A 22,907-nucleotide genomic window follows, 5' to 3' on the forward strand; every position below is an offset into this window, starting at 1 on the left:
ACAATTCAAAGTGTTGGTGCTGACCTATAAAGCCCTAAACGGCCTCGGACCAGTATACCTGAAGGAGCGTCTCCACCCCCATCGTTCAGCCCACACACTGAGGTCCAGCTCCGAGGGCCTTCTGGCAGTTCCCTCACTGTGAGAAGCGAAGTTACAGGGAACCAGGCAGAGGACCTTCTTGGCAGTGGTGCCCGCCCTGTGGAACGCCCTCCCACCAGATGTCAAGGATATAAACAACTATCTGACTTTTAGAAGACATCTGAAGGCAGACCTGTTTAGGGGAGTTTTTAATGTCTGGTGTTTTATTGCATTTTAATATTTTGTTGGAAGCCGCCCAGAGTGGCTGGGGAAACCCAGCCAGATGGGCGGTGTATTAGTAGTAGTAGTAGTAGTAGTAGTAGTAGTAGTAGTAGTAGTAGTACAAGCCCAGGTTCCAATGTAAACACTAGGCCAAATGACGGCTTAACTCCCAGGAGCGTGGCACCAGCAGCAAGGGAAAGGAGCAAAGCAGACACAATTTTCCCAGCATGCTTCTTTGTTTGACCTGGTTTGCACGTAACACTAAGCCAATGCCATGCTTTACATGGAGACAGGAGACAAGGAAGTCAGGAATTCAACATGGATTTCATCATTTGGCAGGAAGTAGCAATGTGCCATTTGTAACATCCAACTCTGCCTTTTAAGACACTTAAAAGTCTTGCAGACTTGGAAATTCTGCCACAGTCCTAACTCCATTCTTCCTGCCTTCCAGAAAAGCCATGGCTCAGTGGTAACAGTATGTGCTTCATTCAATCCTCAACATCTCAAGTTAAGGGTGGGTTAGACCCCCTGTCTGAATCCTTGGAGGGCTGCTGCCAGTCAGAAGCACTGAGCTATACAAATACCTTGGGTTACAGACTCCGCTAACCCGGAAGTAGCACCTCGGGTTAAGAACTTTACCTCAGGATGAGAACAGAAATCGTGCCGCGGCAGCAGCGGGAGGCCCCATTATCTAAAGTGGTACCTCAGGTTAAGAACAGTTTCAGGTTAAGAACGGACCTCATCATCATTTTTTAATTTGTATAACGTCTTTCTACCTTACAATACTCAAGGCGGTTTACAAGCTGAAGAAACAAAAAATGTGCAACTTATAACAATCTAATGCAATACAAAAATGTGATAATAAAACTTTAAAATAGGCCACCTACATCAAAAAAGTAACATTCAACAATCATTAGAATAGTATAAAATAACAACATATAAAAGTTAAACAGAAATCCACTCAACAGTTACAATAAATAATTTCTAAACTATTATCAATAAAACAACGGCAAGCCACAGTACATAAAATAATACAATTCAAATTGAGAAGCAGAGACTAGAGGGTGGGGCAAGGCAGGTGGACCTCCAGAACGAATTACGTTTCTAACCAGAGTTACCACTGTATAGGCCATTCAGCTCCAGAAATATAGTAAACTGGGCTTCTTGTTAAATACACGTCATTCTCTTTTCATAAGACTGCACTACTGGAAGAGTAAAGTAGTGCTCAGCTGCTACCAAAGGAAGGTAGTTTGCCCGCGCTGAGGTTCCCCGATTCCCATAACATAAACAAAGCACGGGCTTGAAAAGGTACTAGGACCTTCCACCCGCACTAGAAGAGGCTATCCATTACTGCAGAGTGGCAAAGCATGATGCAAGGCCCCACTCCACGTTTCCGAGTGATAAATACATTATGTACTACTGCTGGAGAACTTGGTCCTGTTTCTATTGGAAATTTAAACACCCAGGGGTTTCCTGCTGGGAGACGAACCCGCAAAGCTCGTTTTAACTGCCTGCTATTAATATGCACAAGCTATAAAGCAAGCCTCAAAGGCAGACAATAAATAGAAATTTGGGCATACGCCGCATCTTTCCAAAGTGTGTACACAAATATTGAGACTACATTCCCTATAAACATTTCTCTCTTCTGACTGCTACTACCTACACGGGTCGAATCCAATGAAACGTAGGGGAAAATATTTGGCTCCAATACTGAAGCGTCTACAGACCATTGACAGCATAGTTTTGAGCTACACATCTGATTTATCATAGAACCAAAGAATTGTAGCGTTGGAATGGGTCCTTAGGGTCATCTAGTCCAACCCCCTGCAATGCAGTAATCTCAACTAAAGCATCCATGGCAGACGGCCATCCAACCTCTGCTTAAAAATCTCTGGTGAAAGAGAGTCCATTCCACTGTCAATTATATGGGGCTTCAATGACAGGCCTAGGCAGCATCTTGAGAAGTAGAGACGTCACCTTGCCAACAAAGGTCCGTATAGTTAAAGCCATGGTTTTCCCAGTAGTGATGTATGGAAGTGAGAGCTGGACCATAAAGAAGGCTGATCGCCGAAGAATTGATGCTTTTGAATTATGGTGCTGGAGAAGACTCTTGAGAGTCCCATGGACTGCAAGAAGATCAAACGCATCCATTCTTAAGGAAATCAGCCCTGAGTGCTCACTGGAAGGACTGATCGTGAAGCTGAGGCTCCAGTACTTTGGCCACCTCATGAGAAGAGAAGACTCCCTGGAGAAGACACTGATGCTGGGAAAGATGGAGGGCACAAGGAGAAGGGGGCGACAGAGGACAAGATGGTTGGATAGTGTTTTCGAGGTTACCAGCATGAGATTGACCAAACTGTGGGAGGTAGTGGAGGACAGAGGTGCCTGGCGTGCTCTGGTCCATGGGGTCACGAAGAGTTGGACACGACTAAACGACTAAACAACAACAACATACAGGAAGCCCAAAGGTGGTGTCAACAGATGGGTCGAGTAGGCAAGCAGATACAATTTTACTTTGCCTCCTGATCATTGCCTGTGGTTAGCCTGTGGTCATCCAAACCGAGCAAAAGAAGCGCTTGCAGGAACGTTGAACAATCTGGGCTCTACATTTTGCCAGGACTCTGAATCTGATAAACATTCAGGCAGTCACTTTTTTTTCTCCTTGGCAATCATTAAGTATTTTCATTTTAATAATGGGATAAACTTTACGCATAATTTTTAAAAATAATAATAATAAAAATAAAATTTTATTTATATCCCGCCCTCCCCAGCCGAAGCCGGGCTCAGAGTTATAAAAAACATTGCAGCAATTAGTCATTCTGAAATATTTATTAGAACACATTCTGGGCCTCCTGTTAGAGAATGCAAACTGATTATTATTATTTTTAATTTATAAACTTATAAATGAAATTCTGGCTCCATCACGACCATGTGAGCAGGTGCGGATGGGTCCCCAGTGCCTGAAACCCTGGAGAGCCACTGCCAAAATGTGTGGACAATACTGAGCCAGACGTGCTAATGGGTCCAATTCAATGTACTTAAGAGACTCCCCATTATTTTCTTCCCTTGCAGCTATAAAAACTGAGTGTTAGTCACTTAGCAGCAGCCAGCTACAGTTATTGAATATTATTTTGATATCCTTTGCTTGATCGTAGTGGAGACCTACCAAGAATGTGCATCCTTACTTGCTTCAAGGCCCTCCATCAAACTTCAACTATCGAGATATGGAGCCAACACTGAAAAGGCTCTATCTGTGGGGCTCGTCCAATGGATGGGTGGAGTTGGGCTCCGTCTTTATTAGTTTTATACAAACCTTAAAAGCTTATTTCAATATTTTTTTATTATGAACTCTGTGAGCAGGATGCATACTGTTTTTAAAGTGCTGCTGTTTTCAGCTTTATCTCTGGATTGTGGAAAAATTAAACAACTGTTTCTTTAAAATATACATTGCTTATTTTAATTGTTTTAAGGGAGGGTGGGCTTGGTGGCATATAGATATTGGATGTAAGTATTTCATAGGGAGAGAAATCAACTGTCCCACATAATCACTTGACCACCAACCACCATCTAGACCTCCATAAACAGAAAAGGCCCAAGATTTCCCTACAATAGTTGTTTAACTTACACACTTGAGTATCTATTGAAACAAAGTGTTTGCTGGTGGGGTTTCAGCATTCCTTTAGAGGAATTATAATCTGGATTGCCAATTTGCGTTGTTAATTGCATTATCGTAAAAGATACTGTGGGTGGCGCTGTGGGTAAAAGCCTCAGCGCCTAGGGCTTGCCGATCGAAAGGTCGGCGGTTCGAATCCCCGCGGCGAATCCCGTTGCTTGGTCCCAGCGCCTGCCAACCTAGCAGTTCGAAAGCACCCCCGGGTGCAAGTAGATAAATAGGGACCGCTTACTAGCGGGAAGGTAAACGGCGTTCCGTGTGCGGCTCTGGCTCACCAGAGCAGCGATGTCATGCTGGCCACGTGACCCGGAAGTGTCTCCGGACAGCGCTGGCCCCCGGCCTCTTGAGTGAGATGGGCGCACAACCCTAGAGTCTGTCAAGACTGGCCCGTACGGGCAGGGGTACCTTTACCTTTACCTTTAAAAGATACTATCTTATTCCCAATTTTTTGCAAGGAAACTCAAGGCAGCCAACTAATCATTAACACAGTGTGTGTGTGTGTGTGTGTGTGTGTGTGTGTGTGTGTGTTTAATCCCCAAACTGAAGCTAAGTACATAATCAAAAATAATGACAACAAACTCAGAACAAATAGAACAATTCCAGGACAGCCATCAAAGCATCACAAAATGTAAGCTGGGACAGGTATGACTATCCATTTTTGCAAGTGTTTTTGCTTGGCAGGCGATTCCACCGAGCGGACTCCACAGCAGAGAAAGACCTAAACATGGCTGATACCAACCTAATCTCAGACGACATCAGAGAAAGCAGGCAGGAGAATATCGCTCGCTTCTTGCTGAATTGCACATCCTCTTCCGTTCCTTTTAACAGATTAAAATGGAAACCTACCAGCAAACTATTCAGTCACTTGCCCGATTTGAAGGGTCTGGAGCAGATGTACATTGAACAGATGGAGCTTACAAAACACTTCAAGGGGGCTTCTTCACAGCTCTGCATTTGGTTCATGCATTCAAGTGACTTAGCTCTTCAAAGGCTCGCCTGCGTTAAGTGTTACAGCGATTCTATCCCATTTGGATATTGGTACCTCTTGTTTCTAGATTTCCATAAACTGGTGCTTTCCTTTCTTCTTATGTGTATCTGTGTCAACCTTGAGGGACCGTAAATGCTAATTGTATCTGAAAACTTCCTGCTTGATTTCCAACCCCCCCCCCCATCCCAACCACCAGAAACACTAATTCCTCATTAGGCATTAATTCCTAATTAGGCGCTGTTATATATTTAGGAAGGTGATGAATGTCAAGGTACAAACTCCTTCAGCTCATGCTTCAGAACACATATTTGTCCTCAGGTGCAAGTTAAGTGAATCGTCAAGAGGTTCTTCAGAACGAACAAGAAGATTTCAGTTCAGAGACTACAGTGCTCGCTGGTACTCCAGGCTTGAAAAACACCTTCATTATCTTCTCCACGCTGTGGATCTCTCAGCAGCAAGGAACCAGGGATCAAGCTTCAAGAACGGTGCAGACTGTAATGAGGTTTGTTTGCTCTTGTAGCAAAAAGCATTAACACAAAGAATTTCTTCACCCACCACTCTGGTGTTAAAGCAACAACTGATGCAGAGCACACCACCTCTGGGACAGTGCCTTTAGGACACAGGTGGTGGAGGGAAAATGTGGTTCTCCATGTCTTGTGGACAATTCTCATTGTTCTTGGGCCACTGGCCATGTCACCTTAGGCTGATGGGCGGTGTTCGAAATTAGCAAGGCGCCAGGAGCATTTTCCACCTGGCTTTTGACCACTTGTGACCAAGTGAAGATGCCTGGACACCAGGATGGCGCCTGACATCTACACCATCTGGAGTGCATGCCTGGGAATCCTTGGATATCGACTGTTTTCACAGAATTCTACCTGTTATATTTCATCTGCACAATTGGAATGAATTTCTGGAACCAAAATGATTTTTTTCTGAGCAGGAGCAGTCACACTTAAGAAAAAGAAGTCAGAATAAGCCAAAATATACGTGGACCGTCCCCAGATCAAGGGGGTTTTCTTCTTTAAGTTCTCAAAGCTCTTAACTTACCTGAAGGTGGTCATCTGAACTAGTCAGATGTTTAACTGATGTTTATTTGGGGGTGGGAATAAGACTTAAGAGCCATCTTGCCCCAAAATGGCAACTAGACATTCCATTTTGGCATCTCTAACCTTGGTTTAGTACACCCCAGGCAGTGTGATTGCTGACCTTGAGCCAGACATCCTGGAGAGTGAAGTCAAATGGGCCTTAGAAAACACTGCTAATAACAGGGCCAGTGGAAGTGATAGTATTCCAGCTGAACTATTTAAAATTTTAAAAGATGATGCTGTTAAGATGCTACACTCAATATGCCAGCAAGTTTGGAAAACTCATCAGTGGCCAAGTTTGGAAAACTCATCAGTGGCCAAAGGATTAGAGAAGATCAGTCTACATCCCAATCCCAAAGAAGGGCAGTGCCAAAGAATGCTCCAACTACCGCACAATTGCACTCATTTCACACGCTAGGAAGGTTATGCTTAAAATTCTACAAGGAAGGCTCAAGCAGTATGTGGACCGAGAACTCCCAGAAGTGCAAGCTGGATTTAGAAGAGGCAGAGGAACCAGAGACCAAACTGCAAACATGTGCTGGATTATGGAGAAAGCTAGAGAGTTCCAGAAAGACATCTACTTCTGCCTCAGTGACTACGCAAAAGCATTTGACTGTGTCGACCACAGCAAACTATGGCAAGTTCTTAGAGAAATGGGAATGCCTCATCTGTCCCCTGAAAAATCTCTATTTGGGACAAGAAGCTACAGGTAGAACTGGATATGGAATAACTGATTGGTTCAAAATTGGGAAAGGAGTACAACAAGGCTGTATATTGTCTCGCTCCCTGGTTATTTAACTTATATGCAGAATTCATCATGCAAAAGGTTGGACTGGATGAATCCCAAGACGGAATTAAGATTGCTGGAAGAAATATCAACAACCTCAGATATGCAGATGACACAACCTTGATGGCAAAAAGTGAGGAGGAATTAAAGAACCTTTTCATGAGGGTGAAAGAGGAGAACAAAATATGGTCTGAAGCTCAATATCAAAAGAACTATGATCATGGCCACTGGTCCCATCACCTCCAGGCAAATAGAAGGGGAAGAAATGGAGGCAGTGAGAGATTTTACTTTCTTGGGCTCTATGATCACTGCAGATGGTGACAGCAGTCATGAAATTAAAAGACGCCTGCTTCTAGGGAGAAAAGCAATGACAAACCTAGGCAGCATCTTAAAAAGCAGAGACATCACCTTGCCGACAAAGGTCCATATAGTTAAAGCTATGGTTTTCCCAGTAGTGATGTATGGAAGGGAGAGCTGGACCATAAACAAGGCTGATCGCCGAAGAATTGATGCTTTTGAATTATGGTGCTGGAGGAGACACTTGAGAGTCCCATGGACTGCAAGAAGATCAAACCGATCCATTCTGAAGGAAATCAGCCCCGAGTGCTCACTGGAAGGACAGATCCTGAAGTTGAGGCTCCAATACTTTGGCCACCTCATGAGAAGAGAAGACTCCCTGGAAAAGACCCTGATGTTGGGAAAGATGGAGGGCACAAGGAAAAGGGGACGACAGAGGACGAGATGGTTGGACAGTGTTCTCGAAGCTACCAGCATGAGTTTGACCAAACTGCAGGAGGCAGTGGAAGACAGGAGTGCCTGACGTGCTCTGGTCCATGGGGTCACGAAGAGTCGGACACGACTAAACGACTAAACAACAAAACAAAAACCTTGGTTTAAGGTGCCATTTTGGTACCTAGCTTATATATCTGAGTTTCTAACACTGCTTATGGGAGTTGGAGTCAATCTGCATCTGGAGAGCCACCAGTTCCTCACCCCTGAAGCTAGTTGTTCAGAAACACAAACACATCTGCAATTTACATTGGGGTGGCAGGACTCCAATTAAAGCAAATGGGAGATTTTTTCCTCATGCAAGTTGCAGGTGCTGGGGCTTGATTTGGACCTAGGCTCTGGCATGAGCAGGGGAGGGTGGATTAAAGCCACTCTACCTCCACCCACTGTGGTTCCAATACAGATCAGGGACTTGCTGTCTGCAATTTTCAGGTCTGTTTGTTCCTCTTCTGCAATGTGATGAACAATCCGGGACGGAAGAAGAGGGTGGGATCGAGGAAGAGAGGACACATGGGCTGAACAAGAACTCTCTAAAAGCTACCACCTTAAAGATTTAATATTTATTGAGAAATGCTCTTCTTGGTTCCTGCAGAAGCCAGTTCTGCAAAGTTTAGGGTTATTTTCCAAGAATTTTGTTGTTGTTGTTGCAAAGTTCAATGGTGAAAATGTATGTTTGAGGAACGCGCTCCCTCCCTCCCTCCCAACACCAAATTGTCACTGGAGAGTAGAAGCAAGAAAAGCAACTGAACCACTTAATCGAAATCACAGTATGTAAGAGCTTAAGAGGCCGATAGGAAGAAGCACCCTATGGACTGGTCATTGATCTGGGTCAATTCCAGGGCATTTAAGCACCACCACATCCTTAACTTTCCTTTAAAAAGGGGGGGGGGGGAGAAAAACTTTCGTGGTACCTGCTGATTTGCTTACAGAACCACAGCCTCTCTAGACTGCAGGAAAAGGTGTCTTCTTAAAAGAACCGGCTGAGGATGCTTGACTGATCAGCTGCCCCCAATGACGTCAAGGAAACATCATTCACAAGCACATAAGCTTTGGAAAGCTATGCCCAAGTTAGGCAAATGGAAACATCTTGGGGATCAACAAGTGGCTGAACAACAGGAAGCAAACAGTAGAAAGAAGTACAAAGGGCAAACAAGCAATGAAATCCCCTCAAGGACCTGTATTAGGAGACTGTGAAAAACTCCAGGAAGACCTATCTAAACTGAGAAAACAGGCAACGAACACATAAGTAACAGCCAAAATGAATAATGCGCACTAATACCCAAGCACCTGAGTCTGATACAGTACAATCTGAACTGGCCATAACTCCTGAGGAAAAGAATGTGGATTCGTGGTGTAACTGTATGTTACACAAAGTTGTATGTTGCATATAGTAGCACTAGTGCAATGGGGCTGTCCTCCCTGCCCCAAATCTGCTCTTAGGGATCAGGAAAGCCCCCTAGAACAGCATACAGGGGAAGGAGGGGTTTCATTCTATCTGACAATCAGAAATGCTTGACCTGACTGAATGGTCTTAATAGTGTAATGTTTAATTCAACACTAGGTCGGGAGTTACTAGAAGAGGCAATGTTCGAAATTAGCCAGGTGCCAGGCGCGTTTTGCACCTAGTTTTCAACTACTTGCGACCAAGTGAAGATGCCTGGTCGCCGGGTTGGCACCTGACATCTCCACCATCTGGAGATCATTGGATCTGGGCTGTTTTCACACTCTAAAACCCCATCCTGCAGAATTCTATCTCTTATCTGTACAATTGGAATGAATTTCTGGAACTAAACTGCTTTTTCTGTGCAGCCGGAGAAGGAACAGTCACCATTAAGAAAAAGAGGTCAGAACAGGCCAATGCATATGGTCAAGGGACATTTCTTCTTTAAGTTCTCAAAGCTCTTAACCTAGCTTCAAGGTGGTCATCTGAACTAGCCAGATGTTTAACTGAGAATCAATCAGTCAGTCCGTTATTTGAAAAATAAGACTTTAGAGCCATCTTGCCCAAAAATGGCAGCTAAACATTCTGTTCTGGCGACTGTAACCCTGGTTTAAGGAGCCATTTAACACCTAGTTTATACATCTGAGTTTCTAACACTGAGAAAGAGGGATTGGACGAAGGCACATGAGGCCTTCATCCAATCTTGTTGAATCTAAGCAGGCCTAGAAAGAGGTCAGGGCTCCTTTCAGGGACTTTTAAGTTTAGGAAAAAATATATGTTATAATCTTTATTTTAAAATAACCAGATTCCACCACCCCACCCAAAAAAAGCCATAAAGGGGTGTAAAGTAACGGTCACCAACTCAAATGACTTAAAATGGGGTTCAGACAAATTCTTGAAGGGTAAAGCTATTGATGGTCACTAGGTGTATACTATCTAAAGTATTGGGAGGTGTTATGGCTCTGTATACCAGTTTCTGGCAACCACAAGTGGGGAGAGTGTTGTTGTGTTTGTGTCCTATGGGGGGGGGGTGTTCCATAGGCACCTGGTTGGCCATGGTGAGAATGGGATGTTGGACTATTCAAGCTTTTGGCCTGATCCAGAAGAGTTATTCTTATGTACACCACTGAAGAACAATGGGTAAACCAAGGTTCAATGAACCCTAAACACTCTTATTATATTTATTTTAAAAAAAACCTCTGTTGAGCTGGAGCCTATTAAAAGGAATAAGGGAGGAACAAGACTGCATGAGGAGCAAGTTCAATGGCCTTGGTACCAATACTGAGAAGGATTCACCCTATGTCTCACGACCCTCCACTCTTTCAACAGAGGGGGACCCATCCACCTATCTTCATTAGAACCTTTGTGATTTTTCTAAATTAAGAATGGTGTACAAATGAGCCTAATAAAGCAAGTACATTCCTCCAGTCCAAATTAAATTTAAAAATATAGTCTTTTATCCTGATCTGGGTCATGATTAACCTTTAGGCTGGTCACATGAACAAACACAAATTTCAAAAAGGGAAATTCCCACCAACATCGCAGAGTCCAAAATCGTGACATAATTTAGACTGACATCTGAACCATCCAACAAGTATAGTTGTTTGCTTGTTTCTTTCTTACCTTCCTTCCCAAATCATTCTCAGTGGTGGCTGGTGTCACACATTTCAGGAGGCATGCGCAGAGTCCTCCTCTGGCTGCACTGAATAGGCCCCAGGGAGCATTTTGGACTCCATTATCACAGGTCATTGCCACCCACGTCTGCCTCTGCAGAATTACTTTCAGGGAGGGAAACAAAACCTGAAATTGCTTTTATCTCCTTCGCCAAACGCAAAACTCAGAAGGAAGGTCATATGAGTTGAAGAGAGCACACACTTTATATACAGAGGTTCCCAGGTTCAGGCACCTCCTGGTTAAAAGGACCAGGTAACAGGTGATGGGGACGAATACCTGCCCGAGATCCTGGAAAAACCACTGCCAGCCAGACAACAACAGGCTAAACTGACAAAAGTCTGATATGGCATAAACCAGCTTCTGACATGCCAAACTTTTTATTAAATTTTTATGATCGTCTATCGATTAAAAAAATCTCTAGACACGTTACAAAATCAAAACCATTGCACAGTGGTGCCCCACAAGACGAATGCCTTGCAAGACGGAAAACCCGCTAGACGAAAGGGTTTTCCATTTTGGAGGTGCTTCGCAAAACGAATTTCCTATGGGCTTGCTTCGCAAGACGAAAATGTCTTGCGAGTTCCTGCAGGGGTTTCCCCCCCCCCCACTTTTTCCCAAGCCGCTAAGCCGCTTATCAGCTGATCCGCTAAGCCGCTAATAGCGCTAATCCGCTAATGGGCTTGCTTCGCAAGACGAAAAAACCGCAAGACGAAGAGACTCGCGGAACGGATTCTTTTCGTCTTGCGAGGCACCACTGTATACACAAATTACAATAATGAAAACAACAGAAGTCTCACACCACCACAATGCCTTCCCTAGTGTGGATGGAATAAAACAGCTTACAACTCACCTTAGAGCCACACCAAGAGAACATCATTTTTTATTATTACTTATTTCTAGACCATATTTTAAAGAAATGAATCTCAAAGCGGTTTACAATATAGACATAAGATTTATTTAAAACCATGTTAAAATAATGAAGACCAAGGTTTGTTTTAAAATGAGATGGGGGGGATGTACAGTCAATTCCCCATCAGTAGTTACAAGAAACACAGCCCAAAGATTTACAGACTGCAAGAGAATTAAGCCCCAGTAAATAATAATGATTTATAGGATTAAGTCTTCATGATAAACGCATGGGTAGCAAGGACAGTGCCAGAACCACAGATAGCAATTTCTCGTCTTAAGACATGGGTATGCCCTTCAAGCTGCTGCTGGACTCCAGATCCCATCAGCCCCAGCCAGCATAGGCAACAGTCAGGGATGATGGGAGTTGTGGTCCTACTACATCTGGAAGACAACAGAGTCCTCATCCCACACCTAGGAAACAATAGATCCTGGTAGGCATGGTGGCTACAGCTTTGGGCTTCGTTCACAATACACACTTAAGGCACATAGCTTTCCACTATGTGCCCTGGGAACTGCAGTTTGGGAAGTGTGCTGGGAATTGTAGCTCCCTGAGAGGTTAAGCTACGATGCTTTAGGGGAAGCTGTGGCTGTTAAAGTAGCACGAATATGCACTAAATGTATTGCACTCATGTGGTGTTGGTTGAGACTCAAATTTTGGTGGCTCGTGCTAACCAAGTTCTAGGTAGGCTGCTCAGTTAAATAAAGGTGGAGTTTTCACCCGAAATAACTCACATTACTCAAAAAGATTGGACATACGTACGGCAAATACTTGAACTAAACTATGCCCCACTTCTACATGGACCCAAGAGAAATTCTGCCACTCTATATCGAAAGTAAATAGCCTTTCAACCCCTATTCTGAGTGCAATGAATCATTCTGAGAAGGTAGAAAGCCCTCATGCAGTAAGCTAACCAAAGTTTTTCACGGCCGGACGTGATCCATCAGGAAAAAAGAAGTGAGAGAAAAGTGGCTGAATTGCTTGCAACGTACTTAAAGCCTCTCAAAAACTGCTTCCATTGTTTTAAGCAGCACAATGAAAACGGCATTGCAATTACTACCCGCGTATAACCAAAGAAAGCAAGAAATCTACTAGTGAATCTCTGGTTGATCTGCAGCGCCCTCCTCTCTCTCTCCTTTTCTATCATGTCTATTGGGGAGATGTGCAATAAATCAACAAGGGTTTCCAATTATCAATTGTTGGATAACAGTAACACCGAAAAGGTGTTGTCGTCCCCCACCCCACAAAAATAAATAAATAAATAAAAAAATAGGCTGCTGACACAAAGAAAGCTTTTGGGGAAAACCTGGAATGGATTTTTGTATGAAAGGATTGGAAGCTGTGATCTAGTTGGAATGGAATTGAATGGAATTCAATTGGTGCCACTGTGCTCATGCAAGCACTTTAGACCCAGCTCTGCTAATGAGAATGAATAGGTTTTGGGTGGGGGGTTTTTTGCCTATTTTCTGTTCCCTTGCAACACCCCACCACCACATTTCACTGTGTTCTGTAGGGTTCCCTGGCAGTCAAGACCTTTCTTGGGTGCAAAAACCACTTCTCTTCCTCTTTGATTCTCAAATGTGTCTGCTAGATCAAAAGCCCTTCCATTAAGTGCCCTTAACAAAGCCAAAGGCTCAGACACCAGGAAGCTTTAAAACTATTTAAAAATACCACTTTTACATTATTTTTTTAAAGAAGACTCTATAGATAGCAATGCATGTCTTCAGCAAGCCTTACATGAGGCACGCCCCAAGGGAGATTATATTTTAATGTCTCCTGGATTTTATGGCAGAACTCTGAAATATGCAACTCTATTAAATTCATGAAGCCAGAAAGTTTCAGCTGTTGCTCCACAAAGGATGTATTGCCACACAACGGAAGCCTCCTCTTTCGCCTTCAGCATCTGTCAAACTCTTCCCTTCATCTAATTTCTCTCTCCCCTCACCGAGAAAGTCTCTGTCCTTTGAATGCATCTCTACATTGGCTCCCTCTTCCCTCCTGGATTAAGTTTAAGTTTTATTTTGCTTTAGTGCCTTTGTAGTATCAGCTGTTAGCGTTTTCTTCTTCCTCATTTCGGCATTATTCTCACTTCACCATATGAGAAAGATGCCTTAAGAGCAGAGGTGTGTGGAGTTTGTGGCCCTACAGATCAGCCTTCCTCAACCCTGGGTCTCCAAGCTGTTGTTGGACTACAACTCCCATCATCCCTAGCTAGCAGGACCAGTGGTCAGGGATGATGGGTGTTGCAGTCCAACAACATCTGGGCTGCTCTAGATGTTGCTCAAGGCCTGCTCCCATCAGCACAAGTCAGGGTTCATAGAATTATAGAGCTGGAAGGACCACAAGGGTCATCTAGCCAAACTCCTTGCTATGCAGGAATCTTTTGCCCAACAAGGGGCTTGAACTCGCAACCCTGAGATTAATGGTCTCATGGTGGGAGGGGGGATAACATCTGGAAGACTTCAGGATTCCTATTCCCTGCCTTATATCATTTCTACACCCAGCTCAGTGTTTCCATCTCCGACAACATTTCCCCAGGGTCTTGAGAATGGATCCTTCCCAGTGTCTCACTGCCTGACCTTTAACTTCTTTCCACTCCAGCACCACAGGTACTAATAAGCCATGGTCCATTAAAACAAGACCAGACCAAGGAAGCACCCAGTATCACTAGCATTCAGTGTGACTTGAGGTCACACAATATAGGTCTGCAATGCAGGCAGGCGGGAAATTGTGTGCAAAATTCCAGGGGTTCCAGGCACTTAACCTGGGGTTCACATTTCCATTTGGAAACAAGGCACAGCAGAGACTGGGGTGGTTATTGACACATATATACAACCTGAGCCTACGCCGGAGCGGTTCACAGCATCAACACCCCAAGGGGTGTTGTTGTTTCTTCCACAACATCTGCCTTGGATTCAAATAAAAATCAACCATCGTGCTCTGAACCTCACTCCAGCTTGCCGCCTTTACCAGTGTGCAACCTTTTTTTGTCCTCTAGAGTACATCACATCCAACTCTAAAATTCTACTCCAAATTCTGTCTTTGTCTTCTAAGAGCTGGAGGTGGTGCCCCCACCCACTTGCCCTCGGGCACAGAGCCCCCTCACCTTGGCTTTCCTAATGGCTTGTCACCTTTATTTTGTTCTTCTGTTGGCCCATCACCACCCCAGGAAAAGGGCCACGCTTATATTTTAACATTTGCTGAATCCAGGAATGTGTGCCACCCAGAAACTTTTAACATGGGGGAGTCTGAAACGCATAGCACAGGGGAGTCGGGCACCCACAAACTCACAACAATATATATCTGCCTGTGTCTGCGGAGAGGAAACTATCTCCTTTATGGTACTCACAATAGCACACAATCAATGGTGCTCCAGCATCAACATATAATAACTAACAATCCTTGAGTGCCCAGATTTTATCCCAAGCCACCAATGAGCAGGCACATCAGAACCTGTCTCGTATCGCCTAGTATAGGAACCCTGACTTGGTCTCTTTCTGAAAGCAAGTGTTTTTGGGTAGGTCTAATGACACAACACTAGGAACTTCAATGCTTCCTTTGCCACTACATATTCAGAGTTACACCATGGATTCAAGTAAGGCAGGAAACATGGACTTTTTGGGGGGAGGGGTAGTATTCAAATATGGGTTTTCTCAATTTTGTGAGGTATTACCATTTTACTGGTTAATGCCATTGTTAGCCACAGAACGAAGACTTATAACTGGTGGGTGATTTGAGTCTCTTGTTATTCCTGGCTGAAGGTCTGGTTTTCAAAATGATAGTAAGTTTATGTATTGGAACGGAGGTGTCCTTCTGAAGATCTTGAAGGAAAGGGTTCCTTATGTGTAAGGTAAACTAACCATGACACTAGAAAGATGGATGACTACCTCTTACCATCATCAGAATTGGGTATAAACCATATTTAACAGAGTAACACAGAACAATAGTTTCAACAAGATCAATGTCTGCTGGTATTTTGAATGTTATTAATCCAGACACATTAATTTCAGAGACTGGCTCCTTTCATCAAATCTTATTCAGAGAAGAACTGGTGATCTACGCAGCCTGTATGATGACGACAGCAGTCAGCTGGAGTTCCAAGTGACAGAGCCAGGATCAGGAGCCTGTAGCCCTGCAGTTCTTGTGGGACCACAGCTCCCCAATCCCTAACCACTAGTCATGCTGGCTGGAGCCGATGTGAGTTAGAGACCCAAAACACCTGGAGAACCACAGGTTTCTCACTGCTGTCCACACTGGGAATCTAAAAAAGTAGGCAAGCTTTACTTCGCAATATATTTATTAATTGCATTTGAAACAGCTGTTTCAGGTATAGCATGAAAACTAGTGTGGTACAACGGCTAGAGTTTTGAGCTTGAAAATAGGAAACCCATGTTGAAATTCCTGCTCCATGAAACCTTGAACAAGTTGCTGTCTCTGTCTCTCTTTTTCCCTCCAACCACAGCGGTGAGTTGCTGATCCAAGTTTCCTGGAGGAACAGCTGATACAAAAATCTAAATAAATAAATCAAAATAAATGTCACCTGGAGTTACCAGTGGCTTCCAGCAGCAGCGCCAAATCAATGGACCTGTGTTCATTAACATTCTCTTCACAACCTCAGTCTTAAGGGTTGATCTCCCAGCCAAAATTCCACTTCCTCCAAGAAGGCTCTGGGATGAGTAGTTAACTCTGCAGTATGGAGATAAATCAGCTGACTGCAAGCATCTGCAAAGAGTAAGGCGGTAGTTCTGCTTCTTCTTAGAGGGGAAGCCCCCTGGAAGATATTGCTGGTCATCTTCAAGAACTTCCTGGTGGGACCTGCAGGATTTCTTCCTCCACCACAGTGCATGAAAGGACACAGGGCGAGATACGTAGGTTTGGGGACAGAAAGCAAGGCCATCTCAATAGTGGTTTGTAGGCTGGGTAGTTCCTTCCTAAGCGAGATTCAGAGCACTTCCTCACTAGTGTGTTGTATGGGCAACAATTTTTTTTTAAAAAAAAAACAACTTGTATCTTTGTAGGGGGTTTGGAACAAATTGTGGATAACTGATTGTTCCTACTTTTTTTAACCCTAGCTTCAAATACATTGGGATGAGGGAGTTTAAAATTAATACAAATTAACTCTCCGTTTTTAAAAGGCTGTACAGGGATCTAAAATTATGCTCTTGAATAAATGGTAGGTACCTGCGTTTCAGGGTTTGTTTTCAAAAACGAATCCACAAGGACCCAATGAAAGTTTCATGTTGGCAATTCTCTCGCGCCTGCCATGCGGCATTTACACAAAGTCTTCTTTGAATACGTGCAATACTTTCCGCTAGTGGGGTGGAGCTATAAACTCAAGGTACAGTCCTGGTTGTACCCTAAACATTGATTGTTTTTGCTGCAGCAACATTTTAAGTTTCGTTTGAGGAAAGACAGCAACACTTCTGTGCTTTCCTACCAAATCCAGCCATATGGAGTAGAGTCTGCAGTAAGATCCAGAATTAGCTCTGAGCATCCTGAGGAGATTCTTCTGAAAGCAGGAAGGACCACTCCAGAATTCTACACACAATATAAATTGCTAGCTAGAACGGCTCTGTCAAACAAGGCTGACACTGTTACTACCTTCTACAATCCCAAGAGGCATAAAACAGTAAATCCCGGAAGAAAAGGCACTGGCATGAAATTATAACTGAAACAATAATACCATATATGTGCATGCAGACAAAACCACACACCTTAAAAGGCTACCAATGAATTTACCATGATGGGAGTAAAATTGGATATAACTATTCTAATGTTGGGGGGGACGGAGATTTGGAACCCCCAAACTGAAGTACTTTAGGGTTTTCCGTAATGAAGAAATCCTTTTTTAAAAAATAAACCACTTGGCTGCAGAAGAAAACTTTGTACCCATTTTATAGGTGCATTTCAGAGATCCAAAGCTCCCATTGACCACTGCTACCCAATGGGCTAGCTCAAGCTTATTTCACCACCGCTGGAGAAGGGGAAGCAAGGTCACCCTCTGGCACTTGCTAAATGCTCACATCCGTAAAATTCCAGCTGATTGCACAGATCAGGACCGCATGCGTTCTATTTTGTACATTACCCTTTTTATTTTATACATGCACAGGTCCTGTGCCTGTTTTATGCCCACATGTGGGTGTCTACTGCGCCTGGAGGTGGAACAGGTGTGCGCGCTGGGAAAGGCAGAAAGCCACAGCCTTGCTTGCATGCCACAGAGGGCTTCTGCTTGTGGGGAAGTCCATGGGGACCGGCCCAATGGCTACAGCCACGGGCAGTGAGGACAACAATCTCACTTTCCACTGGCTAAGAAATCGACTAAGCTAAAAGAAGCCTGTTGAAAAGAGCATGGAGAGTGCCACTGAGTCAAGGCACTGAGTCACGAAAGGTCATGTCAAAACATATCAGAAGGCAATTTGCTAGCAGACGGCTTTGCAACTCTAGTTTTGTTGTTGTTGTCGTCTGCTGATGATGATGTAGACTTGCGTTGATTTTAAGAATAGCTGGGATCCAAGCCTATATTATTATTATTATTATTATTATTATTATTATTATTATTAAAAGAAACCCATAAAGGGAAAACAAAACTTAAGGGCACATTGTGCTATTTAATTCCAGCATGAATATTCCAACCGCTCCACTGCATCATCCCCTTTCCTTTAACCTACAGCCTCTTTTCCATCTCGCCTCGTCTGTATGCACTGCGATGTAAAAGTCACTTGAGGGCACGGAAATAATTCGCATGCATTCGGGCATTCTGAAATGCACCCTCGGCACAGAACCCCTGTTTCCTTTAACAAATCCCTGCCGGTTTGGAAATTTTCATTGATGCTGTTCTCTACAAATCCATCCCTGGTCATTGAAGGATACAGCTCTCAATGGCTACTACTCATAATGGGTATATACTTCCTCCAGATCAGAGGAAGCATGCATCTGAATGCCCGTTGCTGGGAAACAGCAGCGGAAGAGAATGAACGTCTCCATGTCCTGCTTGCGAAGCTTTTCAGAAGCATCTCCTTGTCTTGACCACTTGTGTAAAAAAAGGGATGCTGCGCTGGATAGGCCTTTGGCTGGATCCAGCCCAGTTCTTAGGTGTCTTACTACACGCTGACAATTACTACAGAATTCCTTGCTTTTAACCCCGTGATGTGTTTCATACCCACTGATGACTAGATGGCAATAACATACACATTAATTCAACTGAAATGTCTCGTGTACGGCAATCCCAAATTCGTCTGCCTATTTCACTTCCAGAATGCCTGTGTCCAGCTGTCACAAAAGATCAGCCTTTCTTACTGCTGTATTCCAGGAAAGCTATGGATGTCAGTATCCTTCTTCATCCACATGCTGGATTGGCTCCTTTGCCACCATACGCAGAACATGTTAAGTGTTCGGTGCTACTGAACCAAAAAGCATTTCGCTAACATACCATACAACAACAATGAACACAGCTTGCATTTAGAAGCATGTGCAAAATCCTAACTACGAAGATAACTTTAGCTGCCTAACCTCAAGTAAGATCACTGTTTCCATTATTAACCAGTATTCTCAGGGGCTTCCCAACAAGACCAAGAAACCACACGTTCAGACACGAAAGTGATTTTGCCTCATACGCTTAATGTCTTTCCTACAAGCACTTTAAACTAAATGCACGCATGCTATATTCACAAGCGTCTTAATCCAGAAAATGTAACTTTGAAAAACTGCCTTCTCTTATTTTAAAGAGCAAAATATATGCCAATTCAAAACCATAAGCTGGACCTCAGTGATTCAACGAGATTGTGGGGTGGGGAGGGGGGGGGAAGACATCTGTAGATGAAAATGTATTCATAGGTTGCAATTCAGCTATCGTACACCCCCAGTAACTATTTGAAATAAGCATTTTGCACTAAGCAGCCAGGGTCAGAATCCATGTTGAAAGCCATTCATAGTACTGCAATTCAACAGCATATGCTAGAATAGAAGCTACACCCCTTTACGGACCGTACTTTAGGATTACAATACCACTGGTGCAATCCTAGCCTCAAAGACGTCAATAGAAATTCAGTCACCTAGGTCAGTAACAGGCAAAATAGAGCCCAAATGCATCCCTTAAAAGTAGTACAACACGTAATGCTTTTCTGTAAACTCATTGATCACAATGCACAACGTTCAGCCATCGCCAAGAGACTGACAACTCTTCATCCCTCCTCACCCTTACACACACACACAAATACGCAAGCATTCAATATCCTTAAAAAACCCCCAAAAAAAACCGATGATGCGTTGCGGATCCTTCCCATTCTGCTACTGGGAAATGGTAAGAGCAAAGAGGCTTAACTACAGCTGGAAGCAAGGGCTCCTGCAGCTGGAAGACCATACAAATCCTCTATCAGCAATACCCTGGTACAACACTATGGAGACATGACCAGAATGCTAAGCGAACTACGATTTTCCAAGTTTAATCATACCTCCAAGCATTATCTAAATATACATCTCTGTGACTGATCAGTTACTGGCTTTTCCTTCCTGTCTTACGGGGGGGGGGGCACAAAAACATAGCAGTTACTGCTTTTAACAAAAGATTTCGTCTGCAGAGGAATGACTCAGGATAAAACTTTTAAAAACCCCATTCCCTTTCGTTACACTACGACATGACGTAATCATACACAAGTTAGCATTCCCCACATGTTAAAACCATGCACATCTCAAAAGCACCGTGGGTTGCAAACGGCAAACCAATTCATAATGTGTAAAGGCCATAATAGATACCTTTCTTTCTGTGTCCTTTACAGAAGACCTCCTTCTTCCGCACTGGCTACAAGGCTATTCCTATGAAAGAGCACACAGACACACACACAAGGGGTTGTTGTTTTTCCAACAGGAGAGGATGCACGCACCCATATTACAGACAATTTATCCTGTATCTTGTCCTAGAGCTCTCCCTCCACTTGCAACTGCAATGTTCCCTTATCCTGCATGGCTGCTACCACTGATTGAAATTCAACATGCAACCTACTGCAAGCATCAGTGCAGTCACCGCGAAGCAACCAAGCCAAGAAATAAAAAGGTTTAGCCTGTGGGAACATGCAAAGTGGATACAACAGGAGTTTGCCACAAGTGAATTAAAAACAACCCACCACCCCAATAAAAGGTTTGCAAGGCAAGACACTTCCCCTTTAAATACCTACGGCCCGCCCACACGGACTGCATATGGAGGGAGTCAGAAATTAAGAGAGCATTCTGCATTCAAACAGCACATCAAATGCATGCAGAGACACCTTTAAGGCACAGCAATGGGAGAGGAAGGGGGGGGGTCCGAAGCATGCTTCCTTCACCAGCAACCCACATATACACATAAACCATTCTGATATTTATTTATTAAAAAAAAGACTTACTGGTCTGATCCACTTTCCAACACCGAGACGTTAAGGTGTGTGTTTGTTTTTTCGGCCTCCCAAAGTAGTCTCTCTCAAAGAGCAATAATGCATATACAGGCGCGCGCGCCCCCGTCTCCAAAGCAAGCACCGGGGCAGACTGAAGCGGCGGGGGTGGGCTGGGGGGCGAGCAGCGATAGCAGCAAACAGCTGGAAGGATGAACTTGGGAGATCTGGAGATCTGAGCAAAGCCAGCGGCTCAGAAGCAAGCATTTACTCCTGGCGTCGAGAGCAAGAGCAGCAGCAGCAGCAGCAGCAGCGAGCGAATGGAATCTACCTCTGAGCCCCAGAAGCCTTTTCCCCGGCAGTCAAAGCATGGAGACCGAATGGGAGTGAGCAGCAGAAGCAACCGGGTCCCTGCATAGTCCCCGGGCGCAGACCCCCTTGGCGGGCAGCTGCCTCGAGTGGAATGAGGGGGTGGGTTGGGGGGGCGCCAGAGAGGCAGAGCGAAGCAACAGCCGCGAAGCGGGAGCGGGCAAGCGGGCGTCCCCTCGCGCGCCCTCAGGCAGCCCCGACGGCTCCTCGCGCGCTCCTGCCCGCCGCCGCGGCGCAGCCCAGCCCGCCGACCTTCCTCGCCTCTCGCCCTGCCAGCCCTTCGCAGCAGCAGCTCCAGCCCAGGAGCCGAGGCGGCGCCACCATGAAGGCTGCCCGGCCACCCAGCCGCCCCTCTCCTCTTCCTCCCTCCTCACGCCCCCTTCCCCTTTTCCCCGAGGAGGCTCCGGAAAGGACCTCCGGCATCCACCACCTCCTTCCCCTCACAGCCTGCGCGCAAATGCAGCAGCAGCGGCGGCGGGAGCAGCCAGCAGACCAGAGGCGCCCCCCGCCCGCCTCACACACAACACACACACACGCACCCCTGCGCGCGCGCGCACACACACACACACACCGCCTCCTCAGCCGGAGGGGACCCCCCTCGCCTCCTCTCCCCGGATTCCGCCTGCGCCTCGAGGGGCGCAACAGCCCGGCTGCCCTACCTGCTTCCTTCTCTCCTCTCCCTGCGCGAGGAAGGGAAGGGAAGGGGAGACGGAGGAGAAAAGAGCCGTCGCTACCAGCGCCGCCGCCGCCGCCTCCTGCTGCACCAGCAGCAGCCCCGCCAAACGCAGCAGCAGCAGCCGCCGCCGCCTCGCTCCGGCTGCCTGGAAAGTCCCTGGTGCGCTGCCCCGGCTCTCTTTCTCTCCCTCACCCCGCCCCGCACTTCCTCTCCCGCCCTCCCGAAGCCCAGGCTGGAAATCCCCGGCACGCCGCGTTCCCTTCCCCTCTCTCTCTCTCTCTCTCGCCCTGCCCGGCTTCTCGCTACGGCGCAAGCACAAGCGCCAGACAGCAGGCGCGGCAAGCAGCTCGCCGTCGCAAGCCAGGCGGGGAGGGACTCCGGCAGGCGCGCGCCAGCCCCTTTTCTGGGCGGCCGGCGCAGCGGACTGGCTGCCTGCCCTGCCAAGCAAAGAGAGAAGCAGCGGGGAGGGGCGAGCCGCTCTTCCCGGAGGGATTTCATTCAATCCGTCTCGCACGATCCGGCCCGCCTTTCTCTTGCAGCAAGCGCGCGGGGAGGCATCGGGAGAGGGTGCCCCCCACCTAGCCAGCAGTAGGCCAGGAATGGCTTCAGGGGCTGCGCTTTTTCCTCTCTTGCGCGCGTGCACACACACACACACCGCCGGGATTTATAAGGCGAGAGTGGCACCTCTGAGCATGTGCTGAGCGCTCCGCCCTCCTTGCACTGGGGACCCGGTTCCTTTGCAGGCCTGGTGGTTTCCAGCGTTACCCAGTCGTTGCTCTTCCACTGTGTTGCTCTTGCACGTTGGTCTTCCGGTCCTTAAGGTAAACGGGGAACTGCTTTCCGCAGTTTGGGAGGT

General features: G+C 45.6%; 1 protein-coding gene across 1 annotated transcript in view; it reads right to left on the bottom strand.

Moving 5' to 3' along the window:
• Nucleotides 1–22,411, bottom strand: part of TRAF3 (TNF receptor associated factor 3) — a 95,866-nt gene extending 73,455 nt beyond the window's left edge. Inside the window, exons 1-2 of the mRNA XM_077923895.1 lie at nucleotides 21,022–22,411; nucleotides 20,396–20,455 (exon numbers count right to left, since the gene is read on the bottom strand). The gene's annotated coding sequence lies outside the window, so the exon portion shown is untranslated. The remainder of the gene's footprint in view (nucleotides 1–20,395; nucleotides 20,456–21,021) is intronic.
• Between the last annotated feature and the right edge of the window lie 496 nt (nucleotides 22,412–22,907).

Source organism: Podarcis muralis, chromosome 1 (genome assembly GCF_964188315.1).
Source record: "Podarcis muralis chromosome 1, rPodMur119.hap1.1, whole genome shotgun sequence".
Classification (NCBI taxonomy): Eukaryota; Metazoa; Chordata; class Lepidosauria; order Squamata; family Lacertidae; genus Podarcis; species Podarcis muralis.